The following is a 20,156-nucleotide window of genomic DNA, read 5'->3' as shown; positions in this document are numbered from 1 at the left end:
GGCTTATATTACTCATATTCAATTCTAGTCTTTGAACATATTTTCAAATTCCCTAAATATAAATATTTAGTACTGTGAGAGGGAAAGATGTTAATTAGTTTAACTCCTACAGCATTTGAGCAACTACGTGGAACTTTTACTATTCCTGTTTTGTTTTTTCTATGGATCTAATATCTCTTTTTCTTATTGAAACTTCCCTTCAGTGCAGTTATAAAATTTATTTTACTATAGTTTTGATATCTTGTTTTACTTATAAAGTCTAACTGTAGTCCAGATCAGGGCCTGTAATACTATCCATTGAATTCAGTAACTTCCAGAATGTGTTTTCTGTCAAAATTATGGTTCACATTAACATGGATGTGATGCAAATGAACTGAAATTGTAGCTATGTTCCTATTACTTGCTTTGATCATCATTGTCAGATGCACTATCGATAGAAAATTGATACTGACATTCCTTCACAATATAGCATTGACTGTGCTATGCTAACAATAGTTATTTCATTCAATAGGAGAAATAAACATGGCCTAGAGGAGTGAGAAAACAAAGATATGCTCAAAAACAAACTATTTTGAGCAGCAAAATACAGTTTTCATGTTTGCTTATTTGTTTTACTTTTCTCAAAATAATTAACATTTGTAAGAGGATGATTTTTTTGTTGTATATATGATTAAAATTAGAAAAATAACAAAGCTTACATGACACATACTTTAAATTTAAAGGCTCATGTTTTTATATACACACAAGACATAGCTTAGAAATCACTGTGCTATTAGATTGACTTTTTAACTTACTAGAAATTGATGTTCTAATTTGGATGCATGTGTGTGACTCTCCATGTCTATTTTAGGATAGACTTAATCATAAAATGATTTACCTTGGGCAAATTAGAATAAACTCACTTGAGCAATTAATTTTGGTGTTTCATGGAGTTAATTTATTCACATAAATAAGAACTTTGTCTCAAAGAATCATTTAATGCTCTATATTGCCATTTGGCCTAGACTTTGTTCTTTTTTTATCCAGAAGACAAAGTGTTGATAAGCTATTTGTCATTCTTCGCTTTTAACTGAGGTCTTTAGTATATTGCGTACTATATTAGAGTCTGTAGAAACTGATGCTTCAAGAGGGACGTACGCTCATTAGAAATGGGATTTTGATCAATCTCCAATTTGAATCATTGCTTTCACATAAGTTTTCAAGCTCCTAGCTGAGGATAATTAATATTATTGAAGATTTGAATCAATTTACAATTGATCTTGAATCAGAGTGATAGAAAGGTAGACATCTTGTCATATATAGATACATATATATATATATATATGTATCTATGTATGATGTTAACAATAGAGATTTGTGCATTGGCATGTGCATTCTTTTACAGCTTGCAGTTACCACAATACTTCATGTCAAGAAAATACTAGTGCTGATTTGGTTTAAATCTCTAATATAAGTGCTTATTCTAAATTTCTTTGAATAATGCTGATCACTGATATTAACAGAAGAATAACTTTGTATCACCTCTTAATAGAACATACATTACTTCCACTAAATAATTTTTCTTCTCTTCATTTGTGAATCTGTTATGCGTTTTCAGACACAGGGAAACATTACTTAGTAGTCATGAAAGTTTAGCTATTCTGAAACTTAAAAATAACATTACTTTTTAGGCTGTGAGAATATTTCAAAATCCCATACACATGAGTAGAAAGTTTTATTTTTCCATTTTTTAAATAAATTGGATGAAATTATCACATTAACTCTTTCAAGCAAGTAGGATTTATTTACACAAATGACCATGTTAGTATAAGAAGTGTTAGTGCTACTGATCTGAAAATGTTAATTGAAGTTCCAAAAATTATACCCAGGGGATAATTTCTATCCTAGCAGCTGTGTGCACATTAGGACAATTAAAGTGCCGAAGGATTCTCGTTTTATTTCTTGGTTGTTATGTCTAAGTAAATTGATGGCACATTATTGAGATCTGTTCTGGATCCAATGATTAAAATAAAAATGATGATCTCATCATGATATTCACATAACACATTTATCCATTTCTCTTTTGATTTGTAGCTTATTTTTACCTAATGCAGTTTAGTCAAGTCTCCTGGGCTTTTATATTTTTTAGTCTTTGATAATCTATACTAATGGACTGCAAGGGTAGCAATGTAATGTAATAAAGTGGCTAACCCAGGGTCTTGGGAACAAATTGTGATAGTTTGAAGCAGATCGTGTTTGTTTAGCCTAATTTTATGACTGATTCACATTTATTAAGCAGGTCCTGGCTGAATGAGTAGTTCACAATGGATTAGATTCGAGTAGAGAGTTGGTGAGTATCAGCAGAGCCAGCTTCTAGAAGTAGAAGCCAAATAAATATTTTAAATAAGCACCGTGAACATTTGGTGTTACCTGATAATTCTCAAAACCCTATTCTCTATTTATCTTTCATACAATTACACATTAATTAATCAGGACTTATAAGTTATATTTATTATTATCTTCCTCGATGTGGCTATTATGCATGTTCTGTTCCTGAAAAATGCCCAAAATGTTAGTTAAAAATATGAAAGAAAAGTACACTGACACCATTCCCAGGTAAAATGTCACATCTCTTACTGAAATGCCTATTTGCATGAAAGCAGTATGAATTGCAGTTCTGTATATACATTTCTAAATACGTCAACCTTAAAAAATCACTTTGTCTTTGGTTTCTGTAGTTTGCGCTAGCAGAAAGTGATTTGAGGCTGATATAACATTCAAGTAAAATTAACATTTATCCTCGGGGTATTGCAGGTACTATAGCCTGTCTCATTCATTAGAACATTTTGTACTTATCTGCAGAGCGACTCTCCTTAGAAGAGAATCTGCTGAATTTCTGCACCTTATCCAGCATCAATCACTTTGATTAGGGTCTCACTCCAAGAACCAGGCGGCTTCTCTTCCACAGCAGCTCCATATGTCTCCTACAGCTGTTCCACTTTCTAGGCGGATCGTGACTCTCTTTGACTCGTAGTTTGTGTCCCTGTCAAAAAAGACAGTTGATAGCTCCTTTATTACTTTGATTTGCTCAACTCTCTTAGGATTTAAAATATTACTTGTGGCCAGTCCCGAATCTAGGAAATGGAGTGTACGAGAGATTGTGTCCATGAAAGTTTTGATAAGTGACATATTTACATCAATGATTATGCTAAGGAACTGTTTGAAGAGCAAGGATAGGGCAGAAACTTTGCTTATGAAAAAATTTCTCCAGTGAGATTTTCACAGTGCAACCCGGTGATGAAAGGCTACCATCATTTTGTTTTATGTTAATGGAGATTAGGTTGACTTTTCTTTTTCTCTATGGTTGGTTTATAGTCTGCAGATTTTATATTGGAAAATATGTTTTGCCCAGGTTAATATATTTGTGTATTATTCTGTGGAAAGTGAGAACAACTATTATACACGAACTCCAGAGCCAACATAATTTTCTGTTTGTTTTAGAACTTCCTCAACCTCCTCAACACGCAAATTTTTAAGTGCAGTAGCTTCACTCCATGAGAACATCTAGAATAAATAAAATGGGAGGAAAACAGGTTCAGAATACAATTATCGTTTCTATAAATGGCAACCTGATTCACTCATATCTAAAAATATAGAGTTTTCGTAGAGGTTAATGTAAAAAGGTAAACAAAGCAAAAAGTCTTTGAGAAAATAGTAGAGTATTACCTTAAGCTTGCTGAATAAACATTTTTAGGGAAAGACAATAAAGCTTTTGAACCTGAACTTCTGGGATTTCAACTGAAAGATCAGGTATAAAGAAACTTGATTATCTTGTTGAAAGAATGATGTTGGAATGTGTTTACATAATTTGGTAAGATTTCTAGTATTGCACTTTTGTCTTTAATCAGAATAGTACCAAATTCAAAAGACACTAGTTATCATGCCATAAATGGTCTAAATGAAATCTTAACATACCTACACATGGATTTAGGAGGGTTATATGAACATTTAGTATCACCAGTAGTATCCATGGTCTTTAAAAAAACTAACAGGGCAAAACAAAGGCGTTTGATTCCTGATTTTAGTATGCTGTACCCTTGAGTTTCAAATGGCTCTGTTGATAGAAACTTTACTTGTTTGTGGAAATCTAGAAGTGGTCTAAATGCTACTTGATAGTGTTGTTGGTTTATCTCAAAGGCAGATACTTCAACTTCCCATACAGAATTACACGTTCAACTAAAGTCTAGTTGTTCAAATGGAAGAAAGAAGAGGCAGATGAAGTAATGTAGGTATAGACATGATAGGATTGCAAATGAATAAGCAGTTGACAGTTTGACTAATTAAGAACCACCTCACATTTTATTGTAGCTGTAATGTTTTGAGTTCATAAAGCTACGTTCAAATAGGAATACACACGCTCATGCGTGCATGCACACGCACACACTCATTTTTATTAAGTATGAAAATCAAAAGTAAGTCATTCTGTGCCTTAGGGCTGATCTTTACATTTTTAGCCCCAAATTCCATAAACTATCAAATTTTACTGATCCAGGCCACTTCTACCTACTGAAGTACTCTGTGCACCAAACTCCCTTTCCTTTATTTTTCTGGTCACAATATTCAAGTCCACAATTTAGCGATCAGTTAAGTGTGGGAAGAAGGTTTTGGTTAGAATTCTCAATTCAATGAACTAATCATTGGAAATCCTCAAATTGCCTGAAGTTATGGGCATATTTTTAAAGAGCCAGGTAAATATTTCACTGAGATATGAGGTAATACATAACACTTAGAATTATCCTAGCTAGAAGTAGGAAGGGATTTTGTGTATGTGTGAGAAAAAGGACTCTGGGGTTAGAGCTGCCTGCTAAGGAGTCTGCTCCCTGACCCTGACCTCAGTGAAACTGCTTTACTCCAGCTGTTCATGAATTATCCTCAGCCATTGATTGTTCCATCCCAATGCAACTGAATTGTAAGATTGTTTGAAAGCTTCACTATTACTTTTTAAGTTTTTTATTTTACTTCTAAACAATATAGTCAGAGATTTTCAATGACTGCGGAAGGTAAAGCAGAGGGATTGGACCAGGAGTAGCCACAAATCAAGGGGAAATATGGAATAAATAAATTATAAAACATCATCTGAAGCCAGCCCAATGCTAGCCCAATGCACAGTGTAAGTGAAATGCACTGATCTATTATTTTTTAAAAACAAATCCATGAACATAAATACTATAAAATATAAAGCTATAAAGAAAGTACATTAAGAGACAGTTCACAAAAAAAAGAAAATATGACTTTGGTCATTTTGAAGGCCCAGATAGTAAACTAAACTATCAAAAGAAATAACATGCCAAAACCCACTAGCTGTTAAATTTATTTTACTCATATTTAGCAAATATGTATTGAAAAGTACAGTGAAAGATTCCAAACTTATCCACACTTCCTCTTTTCAAGAGGCTTAAGTCTGGTGAGAGAAATTTATTCATTCACCTGTTTACTAAGTACTTCCTGAATCTTAGAAACACATATCCAAAGATATGGAGATGTATAACACATGACCACTACACTTAAAAAGTTCTCAGTCTTAATAATCTTGAGCATATTTCTTTTTCTTTTTTTTTGAGGAAGATTAGCCCTGAGCTAACTGCTGCCAATCCTCCTCTTTTTGCTGAGGAAGACTGGCCCTGAGCTAATATCCGTACCCATCTTCCTCTACTTTATATGTGGGGCGCCTACCACAGCATGGCGTGCCAAGTGATGCCATGTCCGCACCTGGGATCCGAACTGGCGAACCCTGGGCTCTGAGAAGTGGAACGTGCGCACTTAACTGCTGTGCCACCAGACCGGCCCCTGGGCATAATTTAATACTCTCTTTACCCTCATTCTCTCTTCTTTTCCCCACCATTGACCTCTTCAGTAAAGAACTAAATCTTATGATTCTGTCTCCTAATTTGTTCACATAATTAATTGCGTTTACTTGTTTATTCTCATGTCTTTCCCTTACCATACGACTTGTTGATGACTAACACTCCACAATGGTGCCATGTATTCGCACTTAAATGTATGTTGAATTGATGAGCAAATAAATACATGGAAGAATGCAAGAGTAGTGATTTATGAATGTAGAGTAGGGGAGGGAAATTTCTAACTGGTGGTACCACTGAAACCTTTATGATTGATATGAGCTAAGTCTTAACCTCTTGAATGTTAGGAATTCTGAACTATGAGGATTGGGGCATATAGATAACTTACATGCTAATGTTATTTCTATTTTAAAAGGCTGAAATGAATATTTTGAAATCTTTTTCCAGATTTGAGATTTCAATGAACAATTATCTTTTTCTACACCCAAGTGCTATTATTAATGGAAATTAAGATTTCTATTTAATTATTATTTTTAAAAGCAAGATTCCACTCCATTTTCATGTTGGGAACTGTTAAACAAAAAAATAAGGTGGCACTTTTGGGTTGTCTTTATGATAAAATACTTAATGTGGTTGAGGAAGAGCTGGTGGACAAATACTCAATTTGCAGAGTAATAATTTTACAGATTTATGACAGATAACTTCCCAAGATAATTTTGTAATATTTAGTCATCCAGAATGAATTGTACTCAGCTGGAGAGACTGAAATAGTCATTTTTTATTTCCTTCTCTCCTTCATCAACTAAATCTTACTTGTTGCTATAACCATTTGTTTATATCTCCAAAATGTATTTGGAATCTCTGTCATCTTTTATCTCTAATATTTACCTCCCTACCTCCATTATCTTTCTTATTTCTGTAAGAAATAATACACTGTTGCTTGATTTCTCTTTTTAAAACACATATCTTGTCATGTGATTACTAATGCTTAAACATTTTTCATGATTTCCCATTTCCTATAGAATATAAGCTTCTTGAAATGGCATTCAAAATTATACAGTCTGTGCCACACAAACATGTTCATCCTCTTCTCTGTAACTCCCGTTTGTAGCCCCTCCAATCTTGTGTAACCCATATAATCCCCAGGCTTCATGAGGCCCAGTCTTTACATGGTATCAAGTTCAAGGAAACAGTCTGATGTCCAAAGGTAAATAACAGTATTTCAAAGTTATTTAATCTACCTTACAATGAAACACCAAGGTTGTAGGAGGAACTATTCATAGTTCACAGCTCACATCTTAAATATTCTTGCCCATCATTAGTGTCTCCCCAGTGTCTTATATTTATTGAAAGGACAGTCTCTCATTCTCTCTTCCACAGCAACCCTTCCTGCTCTCTGAAACTCTGCAGTCATTGCTTTATTTTTCTACTCTAGCCTCCTCAACATTTTAGTTGTAAATAAGTTTAGCCTGTTTGTTTTCTTCAGTATTCTATCTGCTTCACTCATTACTCAGGTTTTTGTTTTGTCTTGTTTTTTATAATGAAGGAAAGCTCAGAAGCTGATGCTACAAGCAAGTGTTCTTTTATGCCAAAGTCAGGAAAATGGGAGAAAGTTTGAATAACTCATTTTTAAATAACTTTTGTCCTCATCACAAGTCTACTCTATATCGCAGTTATTCAGCATATGCTACTGATAGAGATGCCTCCTTTCTCCTTGTTCCCTTCCTTCTCATTATTCTAAATCCGGTGATTTTTCAGCTTAGATACCCCAATTCCTCAAGTCAGAATTTTCTATGCTGTCTCGGCTTTTTGCCTCTTCTTCTGGCACACTGTCTGCCCTGAACAATTGTGTCTTGGCTGTTTCCTCTCCTAGACTGTGAAATATGTGATGGCATGGACAGTGGTCTTAATCACATTGCTATCCCCAGAACTAAGCAAAGTGCCTTTTACAAAGGAAAGACTATAAATGTTTGTCAAGTTGACTTAAATTGAAGGACTTTATTTCAGAGGTAGGTTTAAATAAATTCATAAATTGCTTACTTTCAAGTATGCATGATAAATATGTTTGCATGACTGATACTACATCATTCTTATTTTTTAAATGTCATGTACAATACTAAGACAACCACACAACTGTTTAAACATATTTTGAAAATAATTTGGTTGAAGTTTTGAATCTAAGGTTATGAAAATATATTTATGTATTTTTTAAAAAATTAGTTTTTCAAAATCATTTATAATGTAAACACATGAATAAGAGTTTTTTTAAAAGGAAGCCATTTTTATAATATTTTATTCTTGTGACCCTAATTTAGGTATTCTAGCATCTGTATTATTGCTGTACCATAATGAGGCAAGGGAAGATGAAAATGATATAAACGTGTTTTAAAATATCTTAATCACTATGGAAACTGTCTTTTTTCGTCATATGGAGACATCTACCTTTTTTTAACACCAGCTCCTAGACATAATGTAAAATTTCCAAATTTAGTTGAAGTAAACTTACAAACTGATGTTGCAAATATGCGGAAACTAATTGAAGACTTTCTGTAAGTCAGAGAAATGCTAGACATTTTTTAAGTTTGAAAATAAACTGTAGAAAGTTTGGACATGCTAAAATATAGTTAAATGGACAATTTTATAATAAGGAAACAAAAGACTTCTTTTCAGACCTAAACCTATGAAATTCTGTATGAGGTGTTGTTCCTTAACATGAAGTAAAATTACTTTCCCAAACCTGCTAAGAGAAATAACACATGATCCATTCTTTGGACCTGCCAGCATGGCTAACAAGAAGGTAATGTAAGGAAAGGAAAGTCAATTCTTTATAAATAGTGAGGACTTCAAAATGTTGAACTTGTGAAATGGTCGTCTTTTATGGTCCTTGCCTTTGGAAGCTGTCTGCTAATGGACACATCTGTTATTCTTTCTTGTCTTAAGAGGGCCTAAGGAGCTGTGGTTTACTCACTACTCTTTGGGTTTCTTTCCCACCAGCATGCAGTAGCCCATCCTGCTTTGAGTTTCTTCACATCTTTTCTCTTCCCTGTTCCTTTGGTGTACTGGCCTCCTGGTGGTAGCCTTCATTCAGAAAGCTTTTGACACTGACTCAGTTCTTTTTTTCTATGTAATGTTTGCCATTCGGACAACTTCAAAACACATTGTCTAAAACGTTGCCCTTGTTTCCCCATCACATCGACTTGCACATGTCTGCATAAACCCAAGTCAAACAAATGTATTTACTTGTCCGAGTCTATACCCTGGCAGCTGAATAATGACACAGAAAAATCACACAACCATGAAAAGTAATTTCCCTGTAAATTGTAGTCATCACCTTCCTCCGTGTCCTTAATATGGTCAGCCATTGTAGGTTTCCTTGGCATTCTTCCCCTGGCCCATCTCCATTCTCTACCACAGACATTTCAATACGCTCTATTTTTCTTCAAGCCTCTGACCCTACTCCCTCCACCCTCATTGTTAACAAATGACCTTACCTCCAACCCATCAAAGGAAAAAGAAGCCACCAGATGGGTATTTCATTTCTTTCACAGACTTACACACTCATTCATCCTTATCGCCTCCTCTCTGGTGTGCTTTCTCCAGTCTGAGCTGAGGTATTCTCTCTTGGGTCTGGAGCCCATCTCCAAATCCTCTCTCAACTGGTTCTTTTTTTGTCAGCACATAAACATGTTCAAATGTCCCCTATTTAGTAGAAGAAAAACAAGAAAAAATATTTTCTACATCCTGACTGTGTCCTTGACTTTAACAGAACCTCACGCTCAAGTCTCTGACCTCACCTTTTAGTTTCTTTTACTGGCTCCTTTTTATCTAACTACCCCTTTAATCCACATCGGTTCTCTATTCTAATTTCTCTTCTCAATCTAAAAACGCTAGTAATCTAGCACAGTTCATGACACAAAGTAATTTCATAATGTATAATAGATGATTGAATGAAAGAGTGAAATAATGCATTTCTTTGTCCTACAAATTCCCCGTTTTTGTTTTTTATCTACTTCAAGACCAAATCTGATGGTTAATTTTGAAACTTACCATCTCCCAAAACTCTTCCTCCTCAAATACCTTAAATTTTAACCCTGAAAAAATCCATATATACCTGCTCTATTAATTTCCTCAGATTGTGCTAAGGACTAAATAAGATACTACAAAAAGTTAAAAGATTTTTAAGTTAAATGTTCTATAGATATGTTACACAGTGCTGTTATCAATATTTCTCAATTAAATATATATTGTGCATATTAAATGTTACTGTTAAAATGATTTTGATATTAATTACTTATAAACTATTTTTAATAGATAGCTATTATTATATAAGGTTACTTTCACTTAGGATGAAACGAAAAAGACTGTCTTATTACAGAATATGTTCCTCATTTTTATAATGGAGTTAAATATATCAAGTCCTTATATTGTATATATGAAGTATTTTATTATGGCAGTGCCTTTTTAATAAATGTAGGTTTAATTTAGTCTCTGAAGAAAGCTAAGTCATACTTTTAATTATATCCATTAATACAGTATTTTTATTATTAGAATTTAATATTTAACATGCACAATAGGTAAATGTTTAACACTAACTGAACCATTGAACAATAATTCTGAAAGTGTTTTACAAACTATAAAACACTATATCAGACTATAAAGCGTTTTTACTAATCAATTTGGAAATCATAACACCTGGGCTGATGAGCGTGTTTGGTTTAAATTGAACAGATGTAAGGTGTGATGATATACCACATTAAAGTTATGAGCGAATAGATTTCCTTGCAATTACAAGTCGTATAGTGACGGTAGCTAAACTATATATATTTCTGCCAATCAAGGAAGTGTATAATTTCATGTATTTTAAATTTTATTTATAAACTAGCTTTAAAAAAATGGATAACACACCCTAGTGCTTGTTGGTAGTATTGTGTGGTTGTTCCTTAGTTGTCATTTCAAAACCAAAGCTAAATTGTGTATACTAGAAAATAAAAAGAAGCTTAATCAAATTAGTCTGTGCACAAAACTTAGCAATATGGATTCAGATACAGCTAAATACTACAACTTTTTCAGTTTCAAAAGTTGAACCCTTTGAAGTTTAGATATGTAATAGCAAGAATTCTAAATACAAGGGATATGCAATGTAAGGAGAAAATTATTTCCATTCCATAATCTGTGTTGTGTATGTTTTTATAAGTAATTTATATTGACAATATATTTTCAGATAAGAGAATGGTATTACACTAGAGTTATTTAAAGGCAAAGATATGGAACTGAATTTCAAGTGCAAAAGGAAACTTCAGTTTACCTAATTGGTTATAGGTAATTTGGATCTTTTTTACTATACGAGTAAAAGTATGAAATCAAACACAACTATATTATCCTAGAAAATTCAATAATCCTTGAGTGGACTTGTGGAGTGACACAGAACAGCCATGCTTGCGTTCTGTTTTCCTGCAAAGACCTCTTTTCCAAGTGGATAATTTTTCTTAACACTGAAGAGTAACAGAATGAAATCTTAATTTAATGAAATTTGCTCTGGAAAAGTTATGTATAATGGTAAACATAAATCAGTCAAAGAATAGTACAAGATAGTATATAATTAAGCACGAACTATAATCATATATATATAACCAATTATAACCATAACTGATTATGAGCAGGTAAATGGTCGCCTCCCTGATTCAGTTATGAAATGGTGAGGTTCTCGAATATGGATATTGCAGTAGAAATTGAAAACAAAATATGTAGAGACATTTTTCTTAAAGTAATAATTGACAGTACCTGGAGGTGTGCTTAATGTGAAGAAATAATAAAAGCAATAAAATTTCAAACAATAAAAATTCATACTGATTTGATTTAATGTTGTATAAATTCCCTTTACAACTCTATTGTGTGTTTTCATTTATTATGTTTTGGATTTTTACAACATTCTTGGTTTATTTCATTAAGCTTCCCTTTTTAATTTTTACCTTCATTTTATCCTTTTTTCTTGTTATGATTCACTTTACCCTAGATTCTTTTGTCAAGTCCATGCATTTTAGTATTTCATGGATGACATCAGCAAGCTTTCTAAAATTCTCTCTGGTTTCTGCAGAAGAAATTTCAAAGACTCATTCACTTTCTAAGCTTCAAGATTAGCGTATACAAATTGATGCAGAAAATTTCTGTAGGCACCTTGTTGTTCTGCTCCATAAGCCTTAAATTAGCAAAGCTGTGTGTAGGCCCAGTGTGTACTAACAGCTTGTGTGGATAGACCTTCCTCTCTTCTTTGTCATCGTGAGTGGAGATTAATCTACACAATCTAAACCTATTTCTGGTGCCTAGTCAGCCTTTACCTAGTGCTACTTTCCTGATGCTTGTGCAGTGTTTTCTGAATAAAACCACCATATCCTCAGGCCACACTAGAACGTCAGAAGCATTCTGTACTTATGTATTTTTTTATCTTGAACTTTTATTGTGGAAATTTCCAAATATATACAAAATAGAGAATAATAAGTGAAGACTCATATACCCATTAGCAAATCTCAATAATTGTAAGAATTTTACCAGTCTTTGTACTTAGCTTTGGTACAGGCATTATACAAGGAAGTATTCATTCTCAGTATGTACTGTTCTAGATTCTTCTTTCTACACATGCTTATACTACTTTTTCTGAAGTGCCTACCTAACTGAGCATGCAATATGATCAACCATCCACTTTTGTTCCCCAACTGTATTTTGATCTGCGAGTTAGAATATTGGAATCGATGTAGAAAGAGAGAAGCTAATACAGAAAGATTAAAGGAAGAAAAGGAAAGAGAAATATGAGTAAGACCTCATTAGCTCTAATGAACCAGAGGAGTAAATGCCTGATTTGGGTTAGTTTAGTGCTGTATACTAGAGTAGTGGAGCCTTACATTCTTGACAATATACTGCTAGTTCCTGTCCAGAGGGCAAACTATGCCTAGTCCAGAATTGCATTCTTTACCCGATAAATACTTCAGATAATGAAAATTGTCCCTAAATTTGGCATTTGTCCCAATTGTATTTTTAAAATCTCGTGCTTTTTTAAAATGTGTATCTTAGCAGGTAGTTGGGGACAGCATTTTAGTCATTGCTAATTTTTTACTATGTAACCACTGAAGTTACTGTGTAGGCCTATTTCCCTGTAATGTTAGAACTACTGCCACAGTCTGGCTTGCTATAACCTCTCCTACTGATCTTTGAGATCCACCCACAGAAAAATGAGTTTATGAGGAAGGCATATACTCAACCAGCTGCATGGGGAATCATCACCTCTGTTTGGGTGTGCATCTCTTTTTGTTTATCATACTTGGAATTTGTTGACCTTCTTGGATGTGTAGATTAATTTTTTTTTTATCAATTTGGGAAGTTTTCACCCGTAATTTCCTCAGATATTTTTTCTGCTCCTTTCTTTCTCTCTTTCCTCTTTCTGGTTCTTGTATTACATGTATGCTGTGTGCTTAATGTTCTCCCAACTTTCTCTGAGGATTTGTTAATTTGTGTTCATTCTTTTCTTCTTTTTAGTCTTCTAATTACATAATTTCTATTGATCTGCTTCAGGTTTGCTGATTGTTTCTTCTGTCTGTTCCAACTTACTATTGAGCCACTCTAGCAAGTTTGTTCAATTATTGTAATTTTTAACTGCAGAATTTTCATTTGCTTCTTTTTACTAATTCATGTCTCTTTATTGATATCTCTAATTAATGCAACATTGTCATAGCTTCCTTCACTTTTTAAAAAATGGTTTCTTTTATTATTTTGAACATATTTATTATAATGGCTGCTTTGAATACTTTGTTAAAGCTAATGTCTGGTCTTTCTCACAGGTAGTTTCTATTGCCTGCTTTGTTTCCGGTGTATGGGACACGCTTTTCTGATCCTTTGCATGTCTCATCATTTTCTTGGTGAAAATTGGGTATCTTCAATAACATATTATAGCACTCTGGATACAGACACCTCCCCCATACATACACTCAGGCATTTGTTCTTTGTTTATTTGTTCTGTTATTGGCTGGACTATTTTAATGACGTGTATTGCCCTCACAATATGAAGTCTCTGTTGTCACTCCTCAGAGGGTGCAGCTTTGGACATGCACATAGTCACCCTGGGGTGACAGAAGTTTTAGAAAGACTTTCTTTGACTATTTTTCCCCTGATCTCTCTGTTAAGCTGTCTGCCTCTGCTGGTGTTAGAGCCAGTTTTTAGGCTCTGTTAATTGCTTGATGATTGCTCTGTTGTTTTGGACAATATCTGGGGGTATAAATCACTCCACACGCTGATTCAATTAAACTTGTGTTTCTTTGCAAGGCAGTTTTTGAGGCAAGTCTTTTGAGTTTTTTCCTGACCTAAGAAGGGCTCTTCTTCGCTGTCTTTTTCCCTGGTTCTCTTTGGTAACCTAGCTATCCTGTGGGTTATCTTGTTGCTCTTAATTACTTACCACCAAAATCTCCATTGTTTTCATGAGTGCTGTTAGGCTTGAACTTCCCCACATTCCGTTTCAAATAAAGTCAATTCCTTTGGAGAATGCTTTGGGGCTCTCTTTTCTTATTGAATGATTCTCCCCTTGGGCAATATCTCTGAGCCTTTGCTCCAAAGCTGGGGACAGGACAAGTGGGATGCCTCTCTCAGACTAGCATACTGCTTTATGGTCACGGTGCTGGGCAAAGTCTGTAGCCTCTGGACTTCTTAGCTTACCTCTCCTAGCGTGGAATCTCTGCCCTATGAGTGAGATGAGGTAAAGGGTGATCATGGCCCAGCTCCAGTATTCTCAGCATGTCAAGCTAGAGTAGAGCCTCAGTCCTATGAGCAGGGGCTGAGTGGAGGAAGAGAGCCCCCATTCTCTCAGCCACACTCACCAGGAATGTAGCCTCTGCAGTACTGCATCATGGAACTGCAGGAGATGAAAAATGCTGGTGTCCTGCCCATCTTGAGAAGATACCATAGCCCTTGACTGGGAGCTGGAGAAAGAGGGAGCCCTACTTTCTTGGCCACATCTGCCCAGACTGGAGCTGCCATCATCATGCTGAGATGGTGAAGGAGGAGGGAGGGAGAGGTGATGACTCAAGTGCCATAGACGCTCCCTCTTCTTACTGAGATTTAGTAGAGTTTCTGGAATAAATGTTTCTTCATTTACTGTATGCCCACAGGATAATTTGCTGTATGCCCTTAGGGCAATTTAAATGGTTGGATTTTTGTTGTTGTTTTGCTAATTTTCACCAGTTGTGGTTGTTTCCTGGGGAGTGGGACTACAGAACTCCTCATACTGCCATTCTGGAAGTGGAAGTCCTTCATGCTGTTAAAGGCCTTCTAGAATCCTTGTTACATAAATATTAAAAATACTTAAGTGTTAAATATTTCTGTATGTTTCATGCTACAGACAGTAAGAAAAATAAAACAGAATTTTCCAAACATCCTTGACTAAGATTAAGAAATAGTACACACTCAAAAAAAAACATTAATGTCTTGATGAAATGAAGAATATGCTAGCTTCTCAATCACCATTGGATATGGGCTTAAGTTAAGTGAAAGGAAATACTCCCTCATTGTTAAGGTAAAACTCTTTCATCATTGAAATGTTACAAGAAACAGCCTATTTCATACCAATTAATAACCTAGCTAGAATTTTAAATGAATGCAAATAACAATGTTTATAATGTAAATGGTGGGGTGGAAGGGACAACTGTTTATATAATTTTCTGCCCCTCGTCAACTTTCACTATTAGATCATAGCATAATCTTGGAATCAGACTGCTTGGGTTTGAATCCTGGTTTCAGTACTATGTGCTGTGGCCTTTGAACCAGTTACTCCAAGCTTCAGTTTCCCACTTAAAAGATGGAAGTAATAATAGGACCTGCGTGTAGGGGTGTTATGAGCATTATAGGTAATCAATCATTCATATAAAGTGCTAAGCAATCCCTAATGATTAATAATGCATATATGTCATAATAATCCCTAATGTATAAGTTTAACATGATAAAAATGAGATCATAAAACTATTAATTAAATATTATCCCCTTAGCAGTTTGACATAATCAATAGAAAATTGAAATGTACAAACCTTATTGTTTAATGAAGTATAGATTTGAGTAATAGGCAAGAATTTTCTAGCTGTTCTTATATTCACTGGCTTCAATTTACTGGATTTTCTTAAACCATATACATTTCTAATATCAACCTTCAAAAACAGAAACCAGTTTAAGAGGCAAAGCATTTATTTAGGATCAAAGAATTGCAATTCAGGAAGCACAGATTCAACTAGAAACCCAATATTGTCCTGATAGAGAGTAAAAGTTGGGAACTTTTACAGGCAAAGAAGGAAGGATGTATTACAAAGAATTTTAATTAAAGTTGGAAGTAGAGAGCTAGTCTTGGCTAAACATTGATTCACTATTGATTCTATCTTCAGAAAGTCCACAATCATCAGTCCTTGTGATCAGGATGCCTGTTCTCTTGCTGACTTCTCAAACAATTGCTTGTCAAACAATTACTGGTTTGGCCCAGTCCAAGGGTTTGGACAAGTCTAAGGTTCAAGACAGTGGGGCAGTTTCTTGGAACAGTTCCAGTTCCATTTTAAAATGGCTTCACCAAAGTCAATTTTGACATTTTTCCTTTTTGATGGATATCTTTCTTTGAAAGCATCGCTGCTCAACTGTCAGAAAGCATTGCTGATCATTCATCAAAGCATTCTTGATCCCTCATCACCAGGAAGGCTCATTCCTGGTATGTCATGTCCCATGTAAGAGGGAAAGTGGTTTCCTTAGGAGCCTTAGGCCACATTTGAGCAACAAGAGTGCCAGAGCAGAGAAAACCCTTACCATCAAGTTCCTTTAAGGGCAAACATTGTCTGTAGTTCCTTGAAATTTGTAAGGTAAATACTTATAACCTTAGCAATCATTTAAGTGTTGAGTGACCATTATCAAGGTGGTGTTTTTATAACATAGAGCCATGAAAAGGAGACAAAGTGTTACAACAGCAAGAATTCTATAATAATAAGCAAAATGCTAAGTCTAAACTGAAGAACAGATCTGAACCAGGAGGTCATTCCTGAGGGTAGCCAGCTGAAGAGATCAAAGAACCATGGTGGGTGAGTGGGCACAGCATTTAACCATTTGGCTTGTGCTCAAATTTTATCTGTTCAGTTTCTACTTCACTAGAAGTGTTGACCTAAGTACAACAAGCGGTGTTTACCACAGAACAACCCCATGTTGTTTAGTAGGAGGTAATAGCAATTCTGTTATCTAATACAACTTGTGCAAGGAAATCCAAAGACTTTTCTTGAGTGGCTATTGGTTTAACAGCAGATTTACCAATATTCCCCAGGGTTTTAGACAAATTTCCAATCATATGTTCATTCATGGCAGTGCCTACCCAAGTAAAAAGTATTTTTCCAAATCTTGTAGCTTCTCCAGGGTTGATACTGCCAGGCCTTGAACGCCCTTGACTATGTGTGCAACCAGTTCCATGTTTTAGTCTGTGCAGTAGATTCAAAGGTGATACCCACTGCTGAGTTTTTGATTGATCATATAATGAAATAGGTGTAACCAATAATTCAATTGCATAATGACCCCTAGTTTTCTAGGGATTTAAACAATGCATTCCCCATAGATCTTTCTGCCAAGTACAAGTGAACATATACCCTAAGGGAACACAAATCATGGAGTCATTATGACAAAATCAACTAAACCAAGGATTTGATGGGTTAGGTAGGGAGTTCTATACACTTAGCACAAGGAATTAGGTGACGAATGGAGGACAGATTGGTAATTAAATGTACTAAAGGATTGTCTAGATTCATGTACAGAATCAGGGTTGGGTTGGGTTGTCTGACGATAAACCCAACAGTCAGAAAAATTTTCCCCTTTTGTAATAGACTGAGAGATGCAGATAAGAGTATCTTATCTCATCCAAGAAAGAGAGGGAGAAAATAAAGTAAGAAGCAACAGCAAGTAAAAGGTGTACAGATCTGGTCTGGCCATCTAGGGAAAGGTGTCTGCCTCAGATGTCGATTGCTTCTCTTCCTAGTCAATTTGATTTGGAGGCCTCCAGCGTTTGTGCAGGACCAGATGTCAGGTGGAGCCTTCTTTAGCTGTGAGACGTCTCTCCAAGGTTAATGCCTTCTACTTCTGCAGCATTGTCAGTGATTAGGAGCACTTGGTAAGTTCCTTTCCACTAGGGCTCGAGGACTGTCTTCCTCTGATGATGCTTCCAGAATACTCATTCACCAGACTCCAGACTGTGACCAACAGGATCCTTTAAATTGTAATCCAGGAAAGCTTCTTTAACGTGTTGATGATGGGCTTGAGTATAAGACCTTTGAGACTTACAGTAGCTGGTCATACTAGCATAAGACAACAGGGGATCAGCAGAAGGTTGTATATCAGTAGACATTGATCTCATGGTGGCCATCTCATATGGAGTGAGTTTATGCTTTCCAAAGAGGGTACTGTGAACAGTCAGTGAGACCAAAGGCAATATCTTAGGTTGGGGGAATCCAGTCTATAGGTATATAACAAAATCTCAAAGACAATTAACAGGACTATAATCTAATATCTACATAGGTGCAAACAATTTTTCTCTCTACAATTACAATTATGATCTCTTTATCAGGAGCAGACTAAAAGCCCAAGAAAACCTTATCTTTTTCATAGAGAGAAAACCAAATTCTAATTTTGTACCAGCTTACTTTTGATATTGAAACTTATTTACTTAATTAGATTCATTCCAATCTTAGCCAGCTTGACCATGCATAAAACTCTGTTTTCAGGGTTCCTCTTCCACAAACCTTCTATAACTTACTTTTTTACATTCAGAATTTGTCCTTTATTCTTTCCCATAACCGGTTTTACTTTAGGACAAATTTACTTTCTTAACAAAATATCTCCATTTCTTATACCTTCTTTTACTAGATACATACATTTTCTCATAGCATATTTTTTTTAATGTGGCATGAGACACATTTACTAATAGACCCAAACATCTGTTCAGTAATAAGAAGCCAAATGTATATAAATCTATGTTTAGTCATTAATGTCTAATATTTTATCTTACTTGGAAATGATCTAGATACTCAATAAATTTTTAACATATAACTTAATTTAGCACAACTCCAAGATTTCAAGTTACTGAAAGGTTTTGAAGTTATTTTTAAGTACGTGTACCATAATACATAATTATTGTTAAAAATTAACCTAAAAACCTTTTACCTTACATCTATTTACTTTACTTGTTCTTAATAATTATGTTTAGATGGCCTGCAAAAAATTCATGAGACATTAGAAAAAGTCAATCACCAGATTTTTGCTGCCAAATTTTTTAACAGAGATAACATGAATTTGCTTGACTTTTGGTAAAACTAAGTAGAAAAAAGTTTTATTTTTAATGCTAATAACTCAAAAGGCATGCCTATTTTAATTAAAAGAACAAATTTAAATTAGCTTTAATACCAAATTTCTTCCTAGATCATGTGATCCTGAAATTCATTAGGTTAGTTTCTGTTATATTTTTGAGAGTGTAGTCAATTTATATAGTGCTTTTTTTGTTTGTTCATTTTTAAGACAATTTAATAGAGCTCTCTTATAAACTAGTCTTGATACCATCCGGAGGTAGAAAAATAACACATATTTATAACATAGACATATAGACACACACATAAACACACAGACAGATGCAAACAGAGATTTTATAGCCTCTGTTTTAAAATTTTCCTTAAATTAGACTTTTGGGCAAGGTGCTTCCATGGTGGTGTGCATCTCCAAAAGCATCTCCCCCCGCTTTTTTCCTTTCAGTCTTAGGAATCAGGTATGGTCTAAATAACGGTTCCTGGAGAGGTTACAAGCTTTTCGAGATAAAAAGGGAGGTTAGTTGATTATCAAGGACTGACATACCCATCAAATTACATTACCCTTAATTTGTTTCTTTCCCTCTTGGTACATAGTCCTATTTTAGTTTAGGGGAAAAAGCCTAAAAAACATTCCCATCAGGATCTGAATATCAATCAGACTCCAGTTTGGCCAAGTTTCTGATCATAAGTTACTAAATACTTTCAAATATCTTGTCAGGTTTCAGCCGGGACAAAAAGTAAATATATCTGGTGGTATTAAACAACTTTAATTTTTAAGTTTAGTTTCCCCTTGACTGTTTAAGTGAATAATGTAGCAGTTTACCAGAAAATCTCTCAAAGTCTCATTAACTCTGGGAGGGGCTCATATGGGGCTCTCCTTTGAGGGTAGATATGGGAGTGTTTGTAAAGCTGTTAATTTAATGGACTTTTGTGTAGTCTTTTAGGTACTTCATATCTTAATTTTTTATTAGCT

This window comes from Equus quagga, chromosome 10, assembly GCF_021613505.1.
Source record: "Equus quagga isolate Etosha38 chromosome 10, UCLA_HA_Equagga_1.0, whole genome shotgun sequence".
Classification (NCBI taxonomy): Eukaryota; Metazoa; Chordata; class Mammalia; order Perissodactyla; family Equidae; genus Equus; species Equus quagga.
This window is presented reverse-complemented; position numbering follows the sequence as displayed.